Raw genomic sequence first — 25247 nt, forward strand, 5'->3', positions numbered from 1 at the left:
ACCACTCTGATATCTTTCCATGAACCACCCTCCTATCCATCTCACCAACCCTATATCCATCCTCATATGCTGCATTTTACTGATTAGAGTTCCATGTGGTATCCAGTCAAAGGCCTTAGCAAGATCAGTAGAATCACTGTAAACCCATTACCCTTATCCAGTTCAGCCATCACTGTGTTGTAAAGTGTGAGTAAATTACTGAGGTATGATCTTCCCCTTCACAAAACCATGTTGTCCCTCATACTGTATCCCATTTTCATCTATTGAGTCCTGTATTCTTCTCTTGACTAATTTCTCCAAGACCTTGACAATGATTTCTGATACGCTAATCGGTCAGTAATTTACAACAGCAGTCTTGGAACCTCCTTTATGCAGTGAAACTATTTTCCCCTCTTTCCATCCCCTCGGGACTAACCCAGACCTGAGACTCAAATGAAACAAAATGGTCAAGGGTACTGACAATTCTTTAGCCGCTTCACGTATGACATGAGCTGGTATATCATCCAATCCCACAGATGTATTGACATTGAGGTTTTGCAATGGTATGATAGACTACTCACCTCCACTTCGTTCACCACAATTCCCATATAATCTATTGGTTCATTCATTTCTGCTGTGTCACTACCTGGAAGATATATTCTTGCAAAGTGCTCGCTCAGTAATTCAACTATATCAACTGATTCAGTTACCTCCCTACCATCGGCATTCTTTAAAATCATTCTGCCATATACATTTTTTCTCTACTTGCAACATATAGAAAAAACTGTTTAGGATTCTCTTTAGCCTGCATGGCCAATGTTCTTTCGTAATCCTTTTTTTGCTTTTCTTACCACACTTGTTACCCTTCTGTCCTGCACTTTATACTGTTCATGTGCCTGCAGGTCACCTTTCTCCTTAAATTCCCTACATAGTTGTTTCTTTTTTTTTTTTGCAGCTTAAGCTTAATGGTGTTATTCATCCATTTAACCCCCTTGATTTATTATTCGGACTCTAGGTATACAGTCAGCCATTGCTTAATGCAAACACTTCTTAACCGCCTCCCGTGCACTATCAACTTCTAGTCCTTGGTTCAATGCCATGGCATGTGCAATCAATCTCCTAAGCTTGTCATACTTACCAGCCCGATAAGTCCACATGTACCTTGTCTTAATTGTAAATTCCACACCTTTAGCCACCTCCCAAGCCAAGACCCTATGATCACTCTCACCAATTGGTGGCAATGTAGTCATATTCGTTACAGCCAAATTCTCAGATGCAATTACCATGTCAGGCACTCTCTGACCCCTAGTATTTTCCATTACATGCTGTTGCACGTAGTTATCCCTTAATAACCACATAAAATCCAATTCCTTCCTCCCATGTGTCCTCTTCCAATCAATGTTACCATAGTTGAAATCTCCCATAATAATTACCCTCCTTACATCCATTTCTTCTATTTGCTTATGCATACTATCTCCACCATCTATTCCATTACCTGGTCTATAGCAGCACCCAACTGTATATTTAGTTCTGCTAGTTTCAATCTTACACCAAATGTGCTCTTTTCTCTATCCTGCAGTTCTACTTCTATTCTTCTTGGCTGTAGCTCATCAGCTGTCATCAATAACACTCCTCCCCTCATCTTATTCTCCCTGTCACTCCTGAACACACCATACCCCTCACATTCAATCCCATTAGCTGTGCCATCATCTGTCAGCCATGTTTCACTAATGCCAATAACCTGTGGTCTGGAAGTGCCAACCAAGGCCAAAAATTCTTCCTTCTTGTTCCTATTTACTTCTAGCATTTGTATACATGAATTGCAGTAGCCGATTTGTCCTCTCCCTATTTTGATGCGTTATACGAACTATCCCATTCTGATTCAAGTCTCGGTACACCAAATCCATTCAAATGTAAACCATCCATTTTATATAAATCCTTTCGCCCATCGGACTCATTCCACAAATTCCACACCACTCATCAAATATAATTCATGCATAAAGTCATTAGCAATTATGGCCCTCCTTCTATACTCTTCACTGTCATACCGTGGCAACATACTCACCAACCTAATTTTCTCACTCTTCTCTTTTGCTACCTCAAGCAATTCCTCACATCCTCAGTCATAGCTTTTTTGTTTCTTTTCAAATCATTTGTACCTGCCACCACTATCAATTCTTTCACCCGCTGCTTTTACATTCTAATTGACTCACATTCTTAACATTTGCACCGGGTTGGTACGATTTTGTTAAACTGTCAACTAACACACCTCTTACTAAGGATTCTCCATACTACACATGCTCTTTCATTTTGTTTACACTCACTATCGTACCCTTATTTTTTCTATCATACTTTTGCCTATTATTAGTCAGTATGCTTGGTAAACATTTTTGCCAACTCTCCAGCTGCCGATTTGCCTTATGTATCGCTTCACATAATAAAGCGATCTCACTCATTGTGTCAATGTCATCATTTTTATTCTCTGATGATTCATTCAATTGTTCTGTATGTTTATCTTCAATCTCACTTTCAACGCCACTCACAGCTATCAGGCACTACCTCGCAAATATCGCCATTCATACCGTGAATATCACTGTTATTAGATTCTCACTTTCATCAACAATATTATTCACATGACCTGAAGCACTCTTTAAATCCTCACATTCTTTACACTTTTGCACATATTCACTCCACTGTCGTTGTTTAACCAGACTCCAACCTCTCTCCTCAGTGCATACATTTCGCAAATGGTACACTGAATCAAATCCTTTAAGTTAAGATTTTTAGACAAATATGGTGACCTGGATGCCATCTTTGTATTCCTCTTTATGGAATACTTCATATTCCATAAAGAGGAGCCAGATAATCGTATCTATCAATTTACTATTAAAATACTCAAAAAAAAAAAATCACCCAGACTTGCTAAAATACTAAAAGTAAACAATACTATGTAAATACTATGCAAATTCATCAATTTTTACTCAAAATATCACTTATCTGTTCAGGAGCTATCCACAAACATGACATACCATCTTCAATGTCAAAATCAAGGACAAAAATATATCAAGAATATATTTTTCTCCAGTTATCATGGTCACCTTTTATCATCTTTAATCCTTTACAGCACTCTTTCCTCAATTTCTGAGCCTTTTTTCACAGCCTCCAGAATATCTTGCCACCTTCCTGGTATTCATTTTCTATGTTCTTACCATAGTCTTCCCATGACTTGTTTAGCTAGCTTTACGTGGTGTTTAGCTTTCTTACATTTGTCTCTGTATTCTCTAACAGCACAAGTTGACTTATTCTCCAGGAATTTTTGATATGCTTTCTTCTTGTCCTTCACTGCCTCTTTAACTTCCTGTGTCCACAATGGTGTTCTGATTTTTCTATCCTTGCAGACAACATCGCCTCTCTGGCTGAATCAATCAATGTTTTCTTCAGAGCTTGCCACTGAATCTCCAAGGTTTGGTTCCTGTTCTCAAACTCTCATTTTTTTTCTTGAATAATGTTTTGTATTTTGTCTACTTGTATTTGCTTTAAAACTCTTCCATGTTCTTATTTACAATATGAAATTCAATTTTAATCTGCTCAAGACTAAATGGTGATCATTTCCAGTTTCAAATCCTTTTTACGCACTAGTGTCCTGCACCACTGAGAAAACATCACTATCAACAATAGCATAGTCAATGTGACTTTTCTTATTCCTCGCATCTTCTCTCCATGTGAATTTGTGCAAATTTTTATGTTGGAACATTGTAATAAAGTTTAAAAACAATAAAGTTCATTGGTGGGATTATGCTAAAAGAAACTGAGCCTAGGGATCTTGGAGTGTTAGTAGATAGGAAATTGAAGTTCAGGGGCATTGCAGTAAAGATTGCAAATATAACTCAAAAGATAATTGCAATGCTGAAACAAAATTCGCGTGTAAATGATGTCATTTTCCTCTTTACAAGGCCTTGATAAGACCTCACCTGGACTATTGTGTGCAAGTCTGGGGTCCTGGTTTCTATTGTGATTCTTATATATTGGAGAGATTGCAAAGGAGACTGTCAAAATATCAGGATTATGGAATACTGTTTATGAAGACAGATTGAGAATTTCTAGGCTGCAGACCAGTAACAGCTCGTGGCTTGAAATCATGGGGGGTTGCTGCAACTTTCGAAATATACATACACACTGTATGTGTTTGGATAAAATTATTAATATTATTCGGGCCTCCATGGAGTCAAAAGACTCATCGTGGGAGGTCCTTCCTAAGAAACACAAAGTCTATCAAGACACGTCGAGGGGAGGTTCCCCACTGAGAAACATGAAGTTTATCATACCACTCCTTAAACTCATTGACAGTTCTTGCTCTCACCACTCCATTAGACAATGCATTCCATGGTTCAACCACCCTCCATACAAAGAAACCACTCCTCGCCCTCTTGCAAACAGTTTTCTTTCATAACTTTCAGAGATGGCCTTATTTAATCACTCCTTCCTGCTGTTCAACCAAGCGAAAGAACTCCCCAGTGCAACCCTGCAACTACCTCTCAACAGTTTAAAAGTCTCAGTCATATCACCTCTCCTTCTTCTATCCACCAAACTCTGTAGTCCACATTCATTCCCTCAGCTGATCATTATAACTAACATTGTACAGTCCTGAAACCATCTTTGTTATCTGCCTTTGTACCCTTTCCACAGTTAATTTACCCCTTTCAAATCCTGGGGACCAAATTTGAGAACAATAGTCTAAGTGTAGTCTGATCAGAGACTTATACAATGGAATGATAACCCTTTTATCTCTGCAGGTCAGGTGAGTGTCCTCATTATTGGAGCAATCCTCTGTGTTAACTTCACCACCTTTACAATATGTCCTCTAAATTTCAGGTTTCTATCAATCATCAACCCCAGATCTCTTGTCTCCCCTACTTCCTCCAGTATAACTCCTCTCATAGAGTATGCAGCATCCTATCGATGTTTCCCAAACCTCAAGACCTTACGTTTTGCTGCATTAAACTGACATCCCCATTCATTTGCCCATCTATCCTGCTTATTCAAATCTTCTTGCAGGGCTACCACATCTGCACTATTACTAATAATCTTTCCTAGCTTCGCATCATCTGCAAACAACTGAATATCCCCTTGCAATCCACTGACAATGTCATTGATATAAAGGTTAAACAATATAGGTCCTAGTACTGAGCCCTGTGAAACCCCACTTGTAACCCTTTTCCTCCTGGAAACTGCCCCACCATACACAACTTTCTGATGCCTATCGGACAGCCAATCCTGAATCCAGTTGACCAATCTGACATCCAGACCCATGTGCTGCAACTTAAATATCAGCTTATCATGCGGCACCCTATCAGATGCTTTCGCTTAGTCTAACAAAATGGCAGTATATACCTTTCCCTCATCTAATGCTCTTGTAACTTTATCATAAAAGGCTAGCATATTGCTAAAACTAGCGCCCCTTCACAAATCCATGTTGACTCTTATGGATAACACCACCCTCATCTGCCCAATGCTGTATAAGGTCCCTTACTACTTTCTCCAAGATCTTAACAACTACTGATGACATGCAAACTGGCTGAGAATTAGACACTTCCAGCCTGCTACTACCTTATGCAATGGCACTATCTTACCTTCCTTCTATTCCATATACACCTTTCCAGCTGCTAGACTTTCATTGAAAAGCCAGGTCAAAGGCACTGTCAGTTCCTTATCACATTCTCTCAAAACTCGTAGTGAAATACCATCCAGTGCACAGCTTTACTGACAATCAGAGTACTCAGTATTTGAAACACACTCTCCTTCTGTACTTCTAAACCTCCAACCTGCCCTATCCCTCTAGTATTAAAACTGACTCCTCCAGGATGAAATACTCCAGTAAAGTGTTCATTGAACAATTCTGCTATGTCCTCTGCATCAGTCACTCTATTCCCATTTTTATCCTGCAATATCATTCTTCTCCAGTCATTTCTCCTCCTACTGGCCACATAGCTAAAAAATTCCTTAGGATTTTCTTTGGATCTTAGGGCCAATCTCCTCTCATATTCCAGTTTCACCTTCCTTACCATACTAGTCACTCTTCTAGCCTGTGTCTTATATTCTTCATGCATCATCTCTTCCATAGCCTCTTTTTCAGATGCAATTCCTGCTTATTATTGTGTCATCCACTTTACTCCAAATTGTGTCCTTTTCTTCACTCGTGGTATACAACTTACCATTGCTGCTAACAAATATTCTTTCACAATTTCCCATGCACTAATGATATTCTGGCCTTCCAATTCCTCCCTCCATGAAACTTCCCCAAGTTGACGTGTAAGACTATTATAATCACCTGCCTTATAATTCCACATACGTTCCCGACTCTTTGATACTCCTGCATCTATTCATTTTCCGAGCCAAAACCGTATGGTCACTCTCTTCAACTGGTGGGAGAGATGTCATCTCAGTTATTATCTTCTGATGCTATAACCAAATCCAAAACTCTTGAACCTTTTGTTCCCTCTATTATTCATAAATTCCCTTATATTATTTTTCCTAAATATCAAAATAATGGTAAAAATTTCTTAAAAAATTAAAACATGAAAAAGTTTGGTATAATTCAAAATTATTTAAAAATAAAATATATTCTTCTTGTTTTGTTTCATGAAAAAATATTATTATCGATAAAATTATACAGTTTAGTATAATTGAAAATTACTTAAAAATAAAATCCATTCCTTTAATTGCAATTAAAGGAATGGATTTACAATTTTTGGACATTACACTGAAATCCTTTAATTGTAATGTCCCAATATTTAAAGAAATGGAGTAAACATGATAAGCACTGCAAATACTCTACTACTTGCGCAAACTGCATATAAACAATAGTGGAACTGCACGACGGACATTGCCGCATTATGCTAATAGCTCACATCTCACTATGACTTGCACATGCTTGCATGCGTAGCAATATGACACTGTGGTAAACACAGTGCTGCTAGCATCCTTCGCCCTCCTAAGTGTACAAGATGGATTTTTATTATTTTTTATACAAAATAAGAGAATTATATAGGATTGCTGATGATAAAATTAAATATTAGAAGCAAATATAAATAAATTAGTAAATTTATATATTCAGAAAAATTGGGGGAGCTGAAGTTCTGCAATGCCTATGCACGAGCCGCTCCTGCTGCAGACACTAGCAAATAGGAGAAAGAGGGGTGATATTATTGAGACTTACAAACTTCTGAAAGGGTCATACAGGATTTCAATTGATGGAGGGTGGGGAAGGACAAGAGGACATCCTTGGAACCTGAGAATGAATGCTGCTAAGAAGGAGGTGAGGGCTATGTTTTTCTCTCATAGAGTGGTGTGTGATTGGAATGGATTGCCTTTGGACGTTGTAAGTGCAAGCAGTGCGAATGAATTCAAGAATAAGTATGATAGCTGGTGCATGTAGTATGTGAACTTCTTTGACGAGTCCCTGACTTCCTTGAGGTCACTCTTAATAATAATTTCAAGAATATATAACAAGAATATAATTTCGTGGTGAGTTTAGTTTCATTTATAACCAAGTGGATTAAAAAAAACTATTTCCTCTCTAATGGCTATAGTTCTTCCACTTTATTCCCACTGAAGTAGGATCACTGCAGCAGATCAACCTCCTTCATTCAGTTATAAGGCTGTTCTTCTCTATGCCAACTTGGAGGTGTCCTCTCAAGCTCTCCAGCCATCGTTGTTTAGATCTTCCCTTACTTCTTTGCCTAGAGGCTTCATCTCCAGCATTCTCCTTCATGCATAGCTTTTGTCTTGCTGCATAACATGACCAAACCACCTCAGCTCTGATACCTTAATCTTCGCAGGTATTTGTGTCACCTTCATTGTCTCTGGATCGGTGAGTTTTTGATCTTATCCAATCTTGTTATACCTTTCAAAGACTTGACATTCTCATTTCATCTATGTCTATCTCTTCACTCATTTCTTTGTCATTTGCCAGGTCTCAGTACTCTACATCAGTGCTGGTCTTACTGCCATTTTGTAGATCTTTCCTTTTAATTTACTAGACACTTTTGTATTATATAAGATAATACAAAAGTATTATACCTGAAACCTTCTTCTAGTTTATTCACTCTGATTGGATCCTCCTACTGAGTCCAGGTATCCATCACTTTCAACACATGATCCAAATCATGTGTCCAAATCCAATCATGACTGGTCAGTTAGGTATTACAGAACATACTTTAGATGCTAATCATAGAATCAGTTGAAACAAAATGACCATGCTCTATCTCAGCAAGTTTAGAAACTGAGAGACTGTAGAATCTGCAGTTTCTCTCTCAAAAACCAGCCTGAGTAAATGAAGATGCATGAAACTTCCCAAATTATCAGAAACATTATAGGAAACTCCAAGATGCCAGTTTAGAACCAAGACCTCTAGTATTTCATGAATGTGTTTCGCTTAGTTTTGTTTTGTGTTGCATTTGTGTGTTACAAGTTTCTTTCACAGTGCTATTTTATTACAGCCTCCAACAAGAGTTCTTCAGACTTCAGTCTGTTCTCTAAATTTAGGAAAACCACTCAGTGGGAAATGCTTCATCGATGAGGTTTCTACTGTAGTGACCCAACTTATCAAGCACATCCACAAATGGGGGAAAAAAAAGTGTTACAAGAATTGAAGATTTGCTCTAAACATTGAGTACCAGTAATAAGGCTGAACATTGATTATATTGAAGACCTATAAATGTTTTGAAATAAATGTTCTCATAAAATGACCTCATTTCATGCAAGACAAAAGCCCTCTTGCCACCCTTCCTTTACTTATTTCTTTGCAAGATTAGATTGCTGATTTATGCCCTTAGCATTAATAGTGCTAATAGTCCAATGTGCAAAGGATAAATCTCTGATTTTATTTTATTTTTTTCCAGTAGTGACCTAAACTCTTTTTCCTGTGTATTAGTAATTATTAATCATTTCTCACTGATGTTCAGTCCTCTTGATAGCTTTGCTGTTGAGAGTACACTCCATTTGTCATTCAGAAAACCCCGTAGTATTCGGTTGACTCAAGCTTCAAGATCTTCTATGGCCAATGCATTAAACACTAATCTTCTAGTCATTCTCAAGTGCAGTTAAGATAATTTAATAAATTTTAAAGCCTTCAAAACATAATCATCCCTGAATATAAAACCAGTTAATTACTACATAAGACAGTATAAACAAAAATGGATAGAACATTTAAAACTAATGGACAACAGCAGACTACTGAAAATATTATATAGATATAAAATAAGTGAAAAAAGAAGAATCAGAAGACCAAGTAAGAGATGGCACGAGACTGTAATAGGCCACCCAGCCTAAAATCCATGTTAGAAAGAAGAAGAGAAAACACAATCCTGCCTATTCCAGGAAGAAATACTTACACTCTCTTGCTTTTGATAGTTTTTTGTTCACCAACCACAATCAGTTTTCTCTTCTTGAGCTGATTGTCACTTTCATCTAGCCTATCCTGGCATACCAACATCACATCCATAGCCTCTTCAGCCTTTAAAAAAAAAAAAAAGCTTTGTATTTTTTTGTTGTACAACTTCTGACACTATAAATCGCAAATCCACCCAACCTTAGAATACTGCTCTTACCTTTGGAGTAGTTCTCCAGAAATCACTCTCAGAATGCTACATTATATTGGAGGCTTAATGGATTGTACACAGCACTCAGAAAGGATTAAAACAAAATTTAATACTTCCTATATATTTCGTCTCAGTGAATGTGACATTTTCAGGGATTACAAAAAAACTAATGTAACATCAAAAACAAATAACACACAATACTAAGTCCAACCATGTGGGTGACACTAAAGTCCTATCTAGGTGGAGCACCCTCTAAGGACGGTTGTAGGTGGCCTGGAATGTAAAGTGGGACCTCTGGTGATAAGCGTTTCCCAAATCTTAGGAAGCTTAATGCAACCATATTTGTTGAGATTTGGTTGGTTCCTGAGAGCTGCTGCTGATTCTAAGAATAGTCTCTCTTTTTTGAATTTGCTGTGGTGGAGCATGGTGGTTTTTTCCCATGAGATCCTGTGGGTTGTATCCAAGGCATGGTCAGCCAAGCCTTCCTGGCTCCAAGAAATCACAAAAAACTCGAACCTTTCTGTTCCCGTCCCCTCCGAATATATGGTTTACCAAAAATCCATAAACCCAATTCCTGACTAAGACCTATAGTAGATGCCACTAATGCACCTTGCTACAAGCTGTCAAAACAGCTGGCCAGCTCTCTGCCCCCCCACTGGACTTTCCACATCCTATATAAAAAACTCTACCCATTTTAAAACCCTCATAGAAAATCTAACCTTAAATAACACAGACATATTAGTAAGCTTTGACATCTCCTCATTGTTTACCAATATTTCCTTAATTGATATGTTAACACTCTTAAAAAATGTTTTTCCTTCTGACATTCTAGATCTCTTTTCCTTTGCCATCAATTCTGGTTGTTTTTCTTGGAAGAACAAAATCTACAAGCAGATAGAGGGAACTGCCATGGGTCTCCCCTCTCACCCCCTCTTGCCAATTTTTATATGCAAAACGAGCCATAGACTCAGCCCTCTCAAACCTTCCATCTAGCTAAGATATGTAGACGATGTGTTCTCTATTTGGCCTCATGGCCCAGACACATTTGACTCTTTCCTCAGTCATCTCAACAGCCTACATCCAAGAATCCAGTTTACAGTGGAAAAGGAAAAGAACAATTGTTTACCCTTCCTAGACACCTTAGTTACACTTTCCTTCACTGTATATAGGAAACCCACACACACACAGGCAGATACATTCACAAACTCTCCCACCACCACCCCGCTCAACAATATGGCATTGTTTAAACTTTAACCAAGAGAGCCCACAATCTCTGTTCCAGTGGAGCTGCCCTTACCACATACACAACACTTTCCTCTCCAATGGCTACAGTGATCACAGTATTAAAAAAAAATCAGGTTCTCCCTCTCCCCTCGGTCTTCTCTTCAGAAAAAGTTTAGAAATGCCATCACCATACCCTACATCCGTGGCACATCAGAAAAAATAGCCAAGATTTTAAAAAAGTACAACCTACACACAGCATTTAAGCCCCACTGCAAACTTCCTACCCTTATCTGCTCTACAAAAGATCAGCTCCCTCCTCTCTCAGTGCCTGGAGTCTAAAGTCTGTCCAAAGTACGTCAGGTAAACTGACGTACTTTGGACAGACAGGCAGATCAGCCACTATCCTCCTGGAGGAACATAAGTCATACATCTGCAAACACAACTATGGTCAGTCAGGCTTTGCTGACCATGTCTTGGATGCAACCCACAGGATCTCATGAAAAAAAACTACCATGCTCCACCACAGCAAATTCAAAAAAGAGACTATTCTTAGAATCAGCAGCAGCTCTCAGGTACCAACCACATCTCAACAAATATGGTTGCATTGAGCTTCCTAAGATTTGGGAAATGCTTATCACCAGAGGTCCCACTTTACAAGGCCACAACCGCCCTTAGAGGGCACTCCACCTAGATAGGACTTTAGTGTCACCCACGTGGTTGGGCTTAGTATTGTGTGTTATTTCTTTTTGATGTTACATTAGTTTTTTTTTGTAATCCCTGAAGATGTCTCATTTACTGAGACGAAATATATAGGAAGTATTAAATTTTGTTTTAATCCTTTCTGAGTGCTCCATTAAGCCTCTACACACAGAATGCTACATTGTATCAAAATGGAGCTATTTTCTTAATAGCATCCTCTCTGGAGGAATAGTCACAACTGACTGTGACTATTCCTCCACTTTCATATCTATTCACGTACAGAGGGGTGGCTGCTGGTCAACACCAAATAACATTCATCTCCAGACTTGCTAAATTCGCATCCTCTTACTTAATTCCATATAACTCTGTTCTTTGGAACAGTCTTCCTCACCATTTCTCCCAGTGCACATGCTCTTCAAGGAACTCATTAATTGATTCCTTTCTTCTCTCTCTAATCTTTTGTTCATGCATAGATGATCTGATCTCTTGGTCTTGAGACATCTTGTGACTGTAATCACTCTAAAATCCATCCCTATGTTTATTAAAGCAGTGTTTTAATAAACATTTGGCACTAGAATACAGACTTTCACTTTAACTGCATTCTTTTTTGTTTCCCACCCACCACAAGAGGTTGTAAACCTATAGTACATCGATACCATGAGCAGACTATGGTATTTTTTTTAAACCATTTTAATTATGTTTTGTATTTTGAAATATATTTTTTCATTTGAAAGCATTAGACATTTTAACTTAAAAAAAAATAAAAACTAAGTACTAAAAGATGTCATGTGACATTCTGTAATAATTTTTGTCTGTTTAGCATTTAAAAAATATTATCTATATAATTTAAAAAATTATCTATATAATAATATTTTATATAATAATATAAAATATTATTATATACAGCAAAGATATTATCTGCAAGCTGTCTTGACCAGTCAATTATAATCCATATTTATGATATTGTTGAAGTTCATGCTTGCTATATGGAGTGTTTCCTGTCTCTTAAGAGCTGCTTCTTTTGGAGTTGCTTTCAAAACAGGAAAAACAAGTTAGCTAATTTTTGTTGTAAATGATTTCACAAATAACGTACAGGTATCCCTTGCTTAACGCGGTTTTGATTATCACGGCGAAATTAATTGTGACAATCCCTTGATATACGTGGCAAGAGTTTTGATTAACGTACCTTTACCCCTGAGGAGCTCACAGCTGATCTGACAGATACAAGCAAAATGCTTAATATAAATATTCTCACACAATTCACTGTATAGCTTGGAAGTCATGAGTAGCTGTGCGTTCATATGTTACGAGTAATATTCTGCACTGTTTTTTGCTCAGTTTGGTTTAACACATGTTATGTAAAGGTTTGTGATATTTGACAGTAAACTGTATCTGAGAGATACCGCGACCTCTGATGTCAGTATAGTATGGTTTAGTTTTTTTTTTATTATTATTATTCTTTGTTCAATAATTTTTAGATTGTAACTGAAAATAAATAAACTATCATCTATTACAATAGAGAGCCAAAGACTTGCTTATCATGCATATCCTCTAGGAGATGTGCTTTACATTTAAGGAAAATACTAAGCAAAAGTGATCTGGAGCTTACTCCACCTTTACTGCGGTTGCCCATAAGGTTGGTTATGCTTGCATTTGCCGAAACTTTTAGTTTCTATATATTCGGCATGAAACTCTTGTAGTTTCTATATTCAGCTATGAAATAACGTTGGATTCGATATCCACTTAATTTGTACCATCGTATATTATATTTGCAGTGTTTTTTCTTTGTTTTATTGCTTTTTTGTTATCATAGAATTTATGCTGATAAAAAAAAACAAACTAAAACTGTTCAAATGGCTCTTGATAACTTCTTTTGATAAAAAAAAATTGCAATAAATAATGTAGATATGTTTAATAAAGCATTTATTAAACATTTACTTTGCATTCATTTTTTATCTTTCCTAAAACAGTACCATATAAAACGAACTATTAGTACAGTGATTGATCAGGGATGAATTGTACTTTTTGCCATTGATTATTAGATTTGATATACTCGGTAACATCAAGGGATTAATTAACCGTGTTAATCGAGAGATACCTGAGGTCTTATCAATGTAACACTTAAAATGCAAAGCAAAATTAGTGTATTCAAATCTTTTTAATTCATGGTTAGGTGGTTCTGCTTAAAAATTGACTCTTCTAAGTGAGTTTAGAAGAACTTCTAAACTCACTTAGAAGTGAGTTTAGAAGTTCTTCTTGGTAATCTTCCTTTTGTCATTTAGGTATTCACCTTTTTTCTGATAGCTTCATTTCTGATATGACCTAATCTTACAAAGCCTTTTGCTGATTTTAGGAATTTCATTTCTGCATGTTTGTATGTTAATAAGATCTTTAATAATTTTTATTTAGAATCTATGTTTCTCATGAGTGCATTAATGTATGTGTGGTCATTATTTTATATTATTTGTATTTCTTTTCTGGTTTTACCTTTGAAAGCTTTTATTTTATTCCACATATATTGGAATTATTTATTTTTTATCAATCCCATTTCCATTATTAAATGTATTATTTCATCTTATGCAGTTGAACTTGAACAGTTTTCATTCTAACTTGGAATTTTCCATTAAAAGCCATTATTTTAGTTTTAGGAATTGAAATTTACCTTTCATAGTCCTTAAATGTTTTTTGTAATTTGAAAACTGATTTTTTAACTTATCTTCGCATCTCTGTATTTTAAGTCATGTAGGGAATGGGATATAAAACTGTATTGCCTCCATAGCTCAGTCAGTATAGACGGAGCCCTTTGGTCGGAAAGACCTAGGTTCAATTCCCATCCATGATGTGAGGAACCTTTATCTGGTCTCTTTCGACTAATGATGAGTTAGTTGGTCTCATACAAAGGTAGAGGATTTTTTCACCTGGTAACACTGGTGTTTTTGTCCCACAAAACAGGCAAACCAGCTTGTGAACACACAGATTTACAGTCATAAAATACATAATTCCCTAATTAGGAAGGCTCAACCTGTCCTAAGGGACAGTTGAGGAATGGGGGGAACACCCATACGAATAAATAAAAAGAGAAAATTATGGAACAAGTATCATTTTATAATAAAACTTCAGCATACTGTATGATTTTTAAGGGCTTTTTTGCTGATTTCAAAATATAAACCAAAATAATTATCCAACATTTTGACCCACATAGCATGTTAAAGTCACTAATTTGGTCAACTGATAACACTATCATCTGACCTTAAAAACCTTCATCAAAACTAGAGTCTTTTATTTGTTTGAAATTATCAAGAGATAGTTATAACGAACACATAATGCTTCATAAACAAAGTTAAAAACATAACACTTGACAAAAATTTATTACCGTATATTATTGCATATAATGCAAAAAATTTATGGTAAAAAATACTACTTAAAGTTAGGGGTTCGCATTATATGCGGATCCTAAAAAATATAACATCTTATTAGACTTGCACACACAATATATACTACCTAATGCCTATGCAACCAAATCTACTTGACCCACTCGCATTTGGCGACCGAGCATGCATCGTGTTGTGCAGTTTGCAGAAGAACATAATAACAGTGTTGCTATGAGAGAATTTGGTGTGGCAGAGAGTAATATTAGACTTTGGCATAAGCAAAAAGACGGTCTTGAAAAAATCCCCAAAACGAAACGTGCCTGTTGTGGAGATGTAGCATCCTTTCCAGAACTCGAAGAAGAGCTAAATGAATGGATTTTGATGCAACGACAAGATTGCATTATAGTAACAAGAAATGCAATTCGTTTTTGAGCTCTACAACTCAAGAATGGTAAATTCAAGAACACACCAGGTATTTCATCTTTTCATGCTTCGCCTGGGTGGTGCAACAGATTTATGGATGCAAAGCATTAACATTACGACACTGAACAAAAATTGCGCAGAAGTTACCAAACCAGCTTGAAGAAAAAGTGCAGTCCTTCCATAAATTTATCATTAAATTACGGAAGTGTCACGGATATGAACTTTCCCAAATTGGCAATATGGATGAGATGCCCATGTACTTTGATATGCCTGGGAATCGAACAGTAAGCTCAGTTGGTGAATAGGGTGTCTTCATAAAAACAACGGGACATGAAAAAAACGCATTTTACTGTTGTTCTAGCATGCATGGCAGATGGAACCAAATTAAAGCCAACAGTGATATTTAAAAGGAAGAAAATTCCGAAGCATATGAAATTTCCACCAGGTGTAATTGTTGTGCCAATCAGAAAGGTTGGATGGATGAAGAAGGTGTGGATCAAGTATGGAACATATGTCCAGGCAGATTGTTACGTCAACAAAGCATGCTAGTCTGGGATATGTTCCGGCCCCTTTAACGGAGGCAAGCAAAGAGAAAGCACGTGAGCTACGTACAGACCTAGCAGCCATACCGGGTGGCCTAACTTCCGTTTTGCAGCCGCTTGAATAAGCCATTTAAAGATCACTTACGTGGAGAGAATGGATGTCATCTGGTTTGGTGACGATGACAAAGGGTGGGAATTTTCAGAAGCCTGAGTTCATCCTAGTCACCAGCTGTGTTAAAGAAGCATGGGATTCGATACCATCTGAAAAGATTCAGCGCTCATTTCTTAAATGTGGCATAAGTAATTCAATGGATGGATCCGAAGATCATGTCATATACGAAAGCGAGGATGACGCACAACAAAATGGAGATCATGAAGACGATGATGACAGCTGCTACACTGATGATGCAATCCCTACAGATGAATTTATAAATGAAATGTTTGATGACTCAAAAGATGAAGAAGAATTTAAAGGATTTTGACATTTTGTTTTAAAATAAATATTTCTTTCGTTAATTCGTATCGTATTATTTATAATGTTATGGAACAAGATTAACAGATCGCATTATACGTGGACATAGCATTTTAGGGCTAGTTTTCAAACAAAATTTCTAGTTCGCATTATACACGATAATATATGGTACTGAGTTTTGATGTTCCCCTCTAGCTTTTTTCCCTCACCAGAGGTTAGGCCAGTCATGATTGACTAAATTAGTGTGACTTTAGCATATTATGTAGATTGTAACCTAGCTTGTTTCTTTGTATATATGTATACTCCAAATGATGACCTTGATATGAAGGTTGAAATGTTGGGTAATTATTTTGGTTTATATTACGCTGAAATTTTGCTATAACATGATACTTGTTTCAATAATTTTTAAAAATGAATGTTGCTCACCAAGTACCTATGTATATTTGTTCAATAAAGATGAGATAAGCTGTCTACAGTCTTGTTTTACTCCTTGATTGATGGTTATTTCTTTAAGATTCTCAGACCTAAAATTTAAAATTTGCATCCAACGCCTGATCAGGGTCAGTATAGACTTTGATCAGGTATTTATGATGTCTTTCCAGTTTCATAATTGGAATTTCTAGAGCTTCGTTAACCAAGCTCTGGAAAATTAACCAAGCAGTGTCTGCTTGGTTAATTTTCTCTCATTCTCATTATTAGGTTTAATGGAATGAAATTCTGTGCAGATATCTTACTCGGAATCAAATGGGGAGGGAGGAATGCTGTGCTTCATGCAATAAATATAAACTTGAAAGTTTTTCTTTAAATCAGCAGCAGATTTGTTAAACCTTAATAAATATGGTTGTGTTAAACTTTAATTGTTAGGCCTCCAACCCAACAACTAAAGCTAGCCTTATGTTGGACTTAAGGCTTTTAGTCTAGTTTTTCCACTTAATCATTTTGAGTTTATTGTATGTGCTTTTACAATTTTGAGATTGTATCCCTGTGATGAAATATAAGATCTAATGAACTTGTATTTTGTTGTTCCTCTGTGCTGCATTCATTCCATTAAATCTAATAATGAGTTTAAACCAGCACATAAGCCTAAATACTAAACTGAGACTGTTTTCTCTGTCAGATTTCTCTTCCTTACCATCACCAACCTTATTATTATTATTCAGGCCTCCAAGGAGTCAAAAGACTCATCGAGGGAGGTCCTTCCTAAGACATAAAGTCTGTCAAGACTCATCGAGGGGAGGTCCCCCCCCCCTGAGAAACACAAAGTCTATCATACCACTCTTTAAACTCACTGACCGTTCTCGCTCGCACCACTCCATCAGGCAATGCATTCCACGAATCAACCACCCTCCACACAAAGAAACCACTCCTTACCCTCTTGCTCACAGTTTCCTTTCGTAACTTCCAGGGATGGCCTCTTGTCATCACTCCTTCCAGCTGTTCAACCAAGCGAAAGAACTCCCCAGTGTCAACCCTGTAACCACCTCTCAACAATTTAAAAGTCTCAATCATATCACCTCTCCTTCTTCTATCCACCAAACTCTGCAGTCCACATTCTCTCAGCCGATCCTCATAACTATCCTTGTACAGTCCTGAAACCATCTTTGTCATCCGTCTTTGTATCCTTTCCACAGTTAATTTATCCCCTTCAAATCCTGGGGAACAAATCTGAGAACAATAGTCCAAGTGTGGTTTGATCAGAGACTTATACAACAGAAAGATAACCCTCTTATCTCTGCAGGTCAGTGTCCTTCTCATAATAGCAGCAATCCTCTGTGTTACCTTCACCACCTTTGCAATATGTCCTCTAAACTTCAGTTTTCTATCAATCATCAACCCCAGATCTCTTGTCTCCCCTACTTCCTCCAGTATAACTCCTCCCATAGAGCATGCAGCATCCCATCTGTTTCCCAAACCTCAAGACCTTACATTTTGCTGCATTAAACTGACATCCCCATTCATTTGGCCATCCTCTTGCAGGGCTGCCACATCTGCACTATTACTAATAATCCTTCCCAGCTTCGCATCATCCGCAAACAACTGAATATCCCCCTGCAATCCACTGGCTATGTCATTGATATAAAGGTTAAACAATATAGGTCCTAGTACTGAGCAATGTGAAACCCCACTTGTAACCCTCTGCCTCCTGGAAACTGCTCCACCATACACAATTCTCTGATACCTATCAGACAGCCAATCCTGAATCCAGTTGACCAATCTGACATCCAGACCCATGTGCTGCAACTTAAATATCAGCTTATCATGTGGCACCCTGTCAAATGCCTTCGCCAAGTCTAAGAAAATTGCAGTATATGCATTTCCCTCATCTAATGTTCTTGTAACTTTATTATAAAAGGCTAGCATATTACTAAAACAAGAGCATCCTTTCACAAATCCATGTTGATTCTCACAGATAACATTACCCTCATCTGCCCAATGCTGTATACGGTCCCTCACTACTTTCTCCAAGATCTTAACAACTACTGATGACACACAGACTGGCCTATAATTAGATACTTCCAGTCTGTTACCACCCTTATGCAATGGCACTATCTTACCTTCCTTCCATTCCCTGGGCACCTTTGCGAAAGCCAGACTTTCATTGAAAAGCCATGTTAAAGGCACTGTCAATTCCCTAGCACATTCTCTCAAAACTCGTGGTGAAATATCAACCAGTCCCACAGCTTTACTGACATCCAGAGTACTCAGTATCTGAAACACACTCTCCTCCTGTACCTCCAGACCTCGAACCAGTCCTATCCCTCTAGCATTAAAACTGACTCCTCTAGGATGAAATACTCCAATAAAGTGTTCATTGAACAATTCCACTATGTCCTCTGCATCAGTCACTCTATTCCCATTTTTATCCCACAATATCATTCTTCCACAGTCATTTCTCCTCCTACTGGCCACATAGCTAAAATATTCTCTAGGATTTTCTTTGGATCAGGGCCAATCTCCTCTCACATTCCGGTTTCGCTTTCCTTACCACACTAGTCACTCTTCTGGCCTGTGTCTTATATTCCTCATGCATCTCTTCACCTGTCTCCTTATATCTCTTCCATAGCCTCTTTTTCGCATGCAATTCCTGTTTAATATTGTTTGTCATCCACTTTACTCCAAATTGCGGCCTCTTCTTCACTCGTGGTATACAACTTACCATTGCTGCTAACAAATATTCTTTCACAATTTCCCACGCACTAGTGATATCCTGGCCTTCCAATTCCTCCCGCCATGAAACTTCCCGAAGTTGACGTGTAAGACTATTATAATCACCTGCCTTATAATTCCACATAAGTTCCCGTCTCTTTGATACTCCTGCATGTCTATTCATTTTCCAAGTCAACACCATATGGTCATTCTCTCCAAAATGGTGGAAGAGACATCAACTCAGTTATTATCAACTCTTCTGATGCTATAACTAAATCCAAAACTTTTGAACCTCTTGTTCCCTCTGTTACATGTTGCCTAAGACATTTGTCCCTCAAGAATTCTAGAAATTCCATTCCCCTATTGCTACATGCATCTTCCTCTCTCCAATTTATACTACTGAAGTTAAAATCTCCCATAACAATCATTCTTCTTGCACTTGCCAAACTTAGCTGTCTAAACATTTCCTGGTCCCCATCCTCTGTGCTCCTGGGTCTGTAGCAACACCCCACTAAATATTCTGTCTTGCCTACCTCTACCTCACACCATACGCTCTCAAAATCATTTGTCTCACTTCCTTCCAAATTCTCCACTCTTAGAGGACATAGGTCATCACTTATCATAAGCAGTACCCCACCACCATGCTTTCCCCTCCTATCCTGACGAAAAATGCTATACCCAGCGACTTCTATTCCTGTTGTTATATCCCCTTCTGTCAACCACGTCTCAGTGATCACAATAATTTTTGGCCAGGCTGATGCTATCTGCGCCACCAATTCCTCTCCCTTATTCCGGATACTCCTGGCATTAGTATAAAGCATATAAATGCCATTGTTTCTATACCCAGCATTATTCCTTCTAGACTCCACTGGGCTCAGTGTTACCTGACATTGTCTCCCTTCTCCCAAGTATCCATTCCCACAAGAGGCCACCCCTGCTATCATCTTCCCTGGGACACACTGACTCGTTCAGAACAGCAATCTCTCCAGATGCCTACGTCCTTCCTCATTCAAATGTAAACGGTCTCTCGCATACAATTCCTCTCTTTCCTCAAATGCACTCCAAGCATCCACATATACCAGTCCTCTCTTGTCACACATTCTCGCTATTATGCCATTCAATATCACCGCTCTTCTGCTCAGCTCATCATTATCATACCTAGGCAACACACACACTATTTTTCCTCTCTCTTCTTCTGTACAGTCTCGAGCAAAAATCTGATATCTCTCGCTGTCCGACTTACATTACCACTCGTCATTCGTTCCTACCATCACAATCATCTCATCCACCCTTTCACCTCTCTTAACTGCCATAGCCACCCTTTCTATTGTTCCTCCTGGCAAACACTCCTCACGCATCCTATCTTGAACACCACGGATCATTGAGACGCCATACATTATACCTCTTACCATTCCCTCGCTCCTATTGTTTCCATTCTCTCCTCTTCTTTCATTCCCATACCTCTCTCTCCTACTGTTTCCATTCTCTTCTCTTCTAGCACTCCCATACATCTCTCTCATTCCCTCTCTCCTACTGTTTTCATTTTCTCCACTTCTAGCACTTCCATATCTGTCTCTCCTACTACTGTTTCCATCCTCTCGTCTTCTAGCATTCCCATACCTCTCTCTCATTCCTTCTCTCCTACCGTTTCCATTCTCTCCTCTTCTAGCACTTCCATATCTCTCTCTCATTCCGTCTCTTCTACTGTTTCCATCCTCTCGTCTGCTAGCATTCCCATACCGCTCTCTCATTCCCTCTCTTCTACTGTTTCCATTCTCTCCTCTTCTAGCACCCCCATACCTCTCACTCATACTCCCTAAATTCTCTCTCTCTCCTACTCTGATTCGCCTTGCATTTATCTCTTCCATTCTCCTAATCTTATCTTTCATACTTCTGCTCTCATTCACAAGACATTCCACCTCCTCTTTCAACTCATCTATCTCCCTCTGCAGGTCAGTCACTCTTAATCTAAATTCACTCTCCCAAACAAAACCATCTCCTAAACTTTCAGTCACTCACACCTTCCACACTATCAACTATTATTTTCTCATTCTCTCCTATCACACTACTTGTCTTCCTACATTCATTCCCCGTACCTGGAGCAACAAAGTCGGATATCGATATATCTAATGTACTTATTTCCTCCAACTGCCTGCATTTTGTGCACATACGCTCTCCACTCTCTTTATCAAGTCACATATGTAATTCCCGAGACGCATACTTGCCACAAGTACTGCATGCCACAAAGTCCCTTATGATATTGCTAATAATTGAGTTCTTAAATGACGGAGGACTTGGTGTTACGCCACTTGTGACTGCTGCTGAATCCACCATCATTCCTTACTGCCGAGTAGCGTAATCTTTAATAATTATTCAATTAATAAATAAGAGATAAAAAAGTACAAGCATCAGAACATTTAAGTACTAAATATAACTAAATACAGTAACTTAGCTTCGTTTTGTCTTCCACCGTTACGCGTTCGATTCCGATGGTACCAAAATATATTATGTCACAACAGCAACTAACTTCCAAAAAACAACCACCGAAGTACACTCGTATTCAGAGAAACAATTTAGCACTCAAAAACGTAGAAAAAAGCGGACTATTCACCGATTAAAAATCACTTTCTTCTGCACAGCTGAAATTCACCGCCACGTGCTACGGCGACGGCAAAAAGGGAAATATTTAAACCCGACACGCATTTCACAATCTGTCTCGTGATCCTCTAACGTGGCTTCTCAAAAAAAACCTTCCCCCGGTGAGGCTTGTAGTTTTTACTGCTCATGCACTTGCAGTTACTTTCTCTTTATATATCTGCGATAATAACTTTTTTTTTCAGCTCCAGCACAGTTACAAAATCAAAACTAATTTCTTTAGTGTGTGTGTGTGTGAAGCATTTTTGGATGAATGGTGCAAGAATATATTGCATTTTCAAAAGTGCAAATGATAATATTTCATTGAAATTTTTTATAAGATATTTATCTCTGAACAAAGGCAGGACAATATTTCTCATCAAATGGTTTTAGTGAAGTCTTCAATCAAAAAGTATTTAGCAGTAATAGAATCCTTATCTCTTGTCTTCAAGAAGCATTCGCTTATATTTCTCTTCCTTGTGTGCAAGGAATTTCTGAAAGTATAAGCACAAATTTCTTCTGCTTGGTTTTCCAGGTGTTTATGAGATTCATTGTTCTTTTGACTTATCTTCTCCACCAAGCATAGTTCATTGGCATGAAACAAGAATCCTGTATTAAAATTGATTTCCTATGGAATGTCTTTATAAAGAAATTTGTGAAACATTGCTCTATTTTCCTAGCTTGAATACATTTCATGACCTGTGTATACTTTTTCAGTCTGCTAATTCTTTTTGACTTAATTATAATAATATATTTTTTTTTTTTGTTTAGTTAGGAAAATATTGAAGTCTTTGTTATCTTATATTAGCTGTTGCTTTTTAAAATATTCTGTTTGCATTTAATTGCCGCTCCATTTTTGTACTGAAGATGTCCCTGAAACAAACAAAATTTTTATAAATTAACAATGATTTTCCACTTCAGTTTCCATTGTATTTTATTCTTAACAAAACAAAATTACAACTTTTTAAAGAGGCTGGGAATTTATCAATGTAATATGCCAGGATAGCTGTATATAAAAGTTAGCCCAAGAAGAGAGAGCTGATTTTGAAAGGATATCAGAGCATTACAAAAATAGGAAGTGAAATAGGATCTTTCTTCTCAGGGATAATACAACAACTATATTTTAATAGCATTGAAATTCACGAAGTTGTCTTTATCCCACTTGAGAATAGCAAGGAGACATTGATTATGGCAGATATTGAAGCTTCAATCATTTGAGTACTGTAGGGTGTCTCAAATGAAGATGAACGGAGAATACTGGGATCAGCAAAACTATGATTAGGATTTTTCCTAGTCATAGTTTTGCTGGTTCCAGACAGATGTCATTGATATAGAGATGATGGAGTATGGTTTGGAGTGTCTGGGGTAAAGTGGATTAGAAAAGATAGCCAATGTGTTCATGCAATCAGTGAATGTAAGTAGAATGCATTGCTGCCCACACCTATACAACTATTAGTTGCTATTAGTAATTCAGCAAACTGTGGAGTCCAGACATGGCCTCATTGATAGAACCAGTAAAAATTGTTTGCATATTAATGATTTCTATAGCATGCTCAGATGTAGATGTAAATTTTGAATTTTTGGTATATTCTTTATTATTGCAATGAAGTTGTGGGCATTCATATTCCAGAGTAATTCTCTAAATGAAACCAATTGCTAAATACAATTGTTCAATAGAGTAAGTTGTATTTTCTGGAATAACATGAACTGAATGGGATTCTAAAGTAATGCTAATAGAAACACGATTTTTTTTTAAATCTTAAATTTCAACAATGTGTAATTAAAATGTCCATGATATATAACTTATGTATAACATATGGATCCATGTATAAATCTGATTTATACTCTGATTTTGTCCAGTGATTTTCATGAGACATGGTACAAGTATTTTGAAATTAATGAGATGTTTGTTCATATAAGGAAAACAAGCAGCTAATGGTTGAGTTAATGCCATGTTTTAATCTCGAACTGATTCACAAAAGGCAATAAAAAGAATAACATACACACATAATAGTAGTATAACATTTTTTTATATGTTATACTGCTTTCTCCCATTTTTATGCAATAGTATTTTTAAACCATTACGTTGGCAGTTAAACTTGATCACTTGCAGGAACCTGGTGATTCAATTGTTATATAGCTTGCAAAATTTTATTATAACTTTTCAAACACAGTGTAATTTGTTTGGATTTCGTTCTGATTCACAATATGCATTGTGATTTCTGGATTATTTGGAGATGCTTTTTCCAGTTTCTTATAGCCATGGATAGATGTGTGTTGTAATAAAGTCCTTATGCAGTTTTGAATTTTTAATAACTTCTATGTAAGATATAAACAATCTGCAGAGATTGTTTAAGAAGAAGGAATTTGTCCAAAATTCAGCATATTTAAATTGTACAAATGTTAACTTTCAACTAATCTACCATCATTTTTGATATGAAGCATATACATAGCATAATTTGGACTTGTTTTAGTTTTAGCACTGATCACAGTTATCTTAGTACAAGAATTATTTAGAAAGTGAGGCTTTGTTGGGTCCATTTCAGTTTTAACATGTCCCCCCACAGAAAAAAAATTGTATAGGAACAAGTCCAAGGAGTGAGGCAGATAAGGTGTTAGCCCACCTCTTCTGATCCATCTTGCAATAAATCTTTTTATCTTGGTTCAGGAATAAGGTAATTCTGCAGAAAGTTTAAAAAAGTGATCATTTATATGTATTTTTCCTATAGCACACCAGACATCCATTCTTAGAAAATCTCTCATGCTCCCATACTTGTTTCTATGTTCCTCAGTGTAGTATTTGTGGCAATTACCTTTTGCAGATGTGAAATGCTGCTTCATCACTAAACAATAAATTATTGACAAATGAGGCATTATTTTCATTTTTATGATTAAAATGATAGTCCAGTTAAGTGTGCATAGCAGCAACATTTTTTGGACTTAAATCATGTGCTCACTGATTTAATATAGAATTTTGTGATCTGTTGTTTTCATAACTTATTTTAATTTGTAATTGTATTAAAACACCAAAGAAAAGTATATTATAAAGGAATGTTTATTAATTGGTTTATATTTTGTTGGATTTTAAACTAGTATATTCAAAGTGAAACAATTTAAATTGTACTGGAGAAAAAAAAATCTAATTTGGTGCATTCTA

General features: G+C 37.1%; 1 protein-coding gene across 1 annotated transcript in view; it reads left to right on the forward strand.

Annotated features, from left to right (window-relative positions):
- Prosbeta3 (proteasome subunit beta type-3) overlaps nt 1-25247 on the forward strand; it is a 92226-nt gene that overhangs the window by 22600 nt on the left and 44379 nt on the right. The gene's annotated exons all lie outside the window — the stretch shown is intronic.

This window comes from Typopeltis vanoorti, chromosome 22 (assembly GCF_054136105.1).
Source record: "Typopeltis vanoorti isolate ZY-2024b chromosome 22, IOZ_Tvanoo_1.0, whole genome shotgun sequence".
Classification (NCBI taxonomy): Eukaryota; Metazoa; Arthropoda; class Arachnida; order Uropygi; family Thelyphonidae; genus Typopeltis; species Typopeltis vanoorti.